Source organism: Phaethon lepturus, unplaced genomic scaffold (genome assembly GCF_000687285.1).
Source record: "Phaethon lepturus isolate BGI_N335 unplaced genomic scaffold, ASM68728v1 scaffold11664, whole genome shotgun sequence".
Taxonomy (NCBI): Eukaryota; Metazoa; Chordata; class Aves; order Phaethontiformes; family Phaethontidae; genus Phaethon; species Phaethon lepturus.
This window is the reverse complement of record NW_010534016.1, coordinates 13,410-15,907: the sequence shown is the minus strand read 5'-3', so window position 1 is coordinate 15,907 and position 2,498 is coordinate 13,410.

Below are 2,498 nucleotides of genomic sequence, written 5' to 3'. Positions count from 1 at the left end.
GCTCAGCAAAGGGGATGGGAAGCTATAAAGAGACCGGCAGCGGCGTGGTATGTGGGGAATCTGGGACATAACAGTGGGACCAGTGAAACCAGCCCTGGGGAACTGGGGCTAACCTGTCAATCACCAGCTCCCGTCTGCAAATCCTGGGCTTTGCCACAGTAAGCGAATGGTCTGTGGTGTGTCAGGCTTGTGTCCCTCCTCCGGCAAAGCCCAGGGAGGGGGCGGCGGTGGGAGAGGGGGGACGGGGATAGGGTCACACAATCGTCTGTCAGTCCCTGCATTTGCCAAGGGCAGGGCTGGAAACCAGCCTGTGGGACCGGGGGGCTTTGCTTCCTTGGCTTAATTTGCGGGCAAATGCTCGGTTGCAGGAGGAGGGGAGAGGAAGAGGAGAGCAAGGCTTGGGGAGGCACGGGCGACAGCGAAGGGTGCTGAGCAAATCTCTTCCTGCGGGAAACAGTTACTTCTCTGTGAGGCTGTGCCCCCCGTGCGGGAGAGCAGGGGGGGAAAGGAAGAACTCGGTAGCCTAAACTAGATAAATAGACAAGAAACTCAGGATAGACAGACAGATTAGAAGTTTGATTTATTTTTTACAGCGTAGCGTTCAGGTCTGTACACACGAGGGAGATACAGCTCCTGCCACAAAAAGCCAATAACCTAAATCAACAAATAAGACTGATGATGCTGCAAGTGAGCAGAAATCCAATGTTTTCTTTACGGAAGAGCAGCAGGGAGATTTGGTACTGGAGTAAGATGAATTTAATGATGGGTTCATCACAAAGCAGTGCATCTATTTTCTTTTTTTTTTTTTTTTAACTACTGTATTACACTATTTGTCAGTTGATTAAAGCCTTTCTCCTCTGATGGATTAGTCTTTCCTCACCTTTCCAGCCGCACACCCTTGGAGCACTCGTCCATTTAATCTGCATTGTGTTAGTGCAGTGCCATGGCAAACTACCTTTAATTCAAAGCCCAGTTTCTCTTCCCTTATCCAGAGTCACTCTTTACTCTTGTAAAGTGCTTGAGCAGAGACCGAGAGCTCCTGTAGAGAAAGGCTCTTTGATTAGGAAAAAAAGGACCTGTCCTTAGTGAAGTTGCCAGGTTATTCTTAATTCTTTCAACATTGTGTTAAGTAAAATATTACAAGACTGCTATGTTCTCATGCAAAGTTTGCGTAGATTTGCCCCACTACTATCTTCCCAGGTACACACCATCACACACTTTCCACCATCTCTGGAGCTAGTTGGACATTTTTAACCAGAAGGAGCAAATCCTTGAGAAGAGCCTTTTTTGTCACTGAGGTCCTTTTCCAAGCTTGGTGGCATCTTATTTTGTTTGCTTTTTATTTCAGAGCGCCTGGGATTAAAAGGGCTACGATGCAGGGTGTGAAAATTGCAGATTATGATCATGGTGTAGTATAGAAAACACACACAAACCTTCACGTATACATGTGCATGCACAAAGAGCCCAGTATAAAAACTTCATGTATAAATGCTTATGCCTGTGAATGGATGCATAAATATATATGCATATGACCATACATGCATAGAAACATGATTGCATGTATGTGTTTATGTATATAAATACGTACATGTGCACATACATGCAGACACATGACTCCCCTCAAGGCATGCTTTTCACAGATGTGTTTATATATGCATGGATTGAGATGAGTGCTAGAATATACAAATACTATTCACTGATACCCTTGTATGCTTATATGCACACAGGTACGTTTGCTCCCCAAATATATAGAAAAGATACACCCATACATTTATGACTATTGGGGAACAAAGTGAAATAAACACATAAAATCCAGGAGATTTTACCTCCAGCCCTGTCTACGATGGGGCTTCTCCCGTTGCTCTGCCATGCATACAAGGATCTATTGGTTCAGACAGTACTTGCTTGCCATGAATAGGGATCATTCAGAGCCCTCCATAAATGAAGTCTCTATGGCTGTTCTTGCTGGGGAAAATATAGGGTTTCTCTGTGTCATTTTGCTGTTAATTAGCAAAGAAAGATAAATACATTTCAGGTGAATATTTTCACTAGCAGAGGTTGTGGCACACAAGCAACATTAAAGCTTTGAAAATAAGGTGAGAGGCAAAGGTGTGCTGGATACTATAGGTCTACATTTATACCTCTGTAAAAGCAGTGTTTATTTTTAAAATATGAAACATAATTTTTCCCCAGGCCTCCAAAAATGAAAACACTGGTTTCAATATTTTGAGAGGAAAATATGCATTTAAAGCTCTTCCCGAGCCTGCTTGCACCGTAAACAGACAAACCATTAAGGGCTCATGCTGGCCCCGGAGCGGTCCCGCCATTCTGCAGAGCCGCTATCGTAGGCTTCGCGTGTCCTGGCACAGGGCAGGACTGCCTCTGCCTCCAACACATTCACGTCCGTGTCCTCTTACTAAAAAAAGTGCTTGTTTTAAATACCAGAGCCCCTCTTTCCTTCCACTGCTGGATGGCCAGCAGAAGGTCCTAGTCCCACC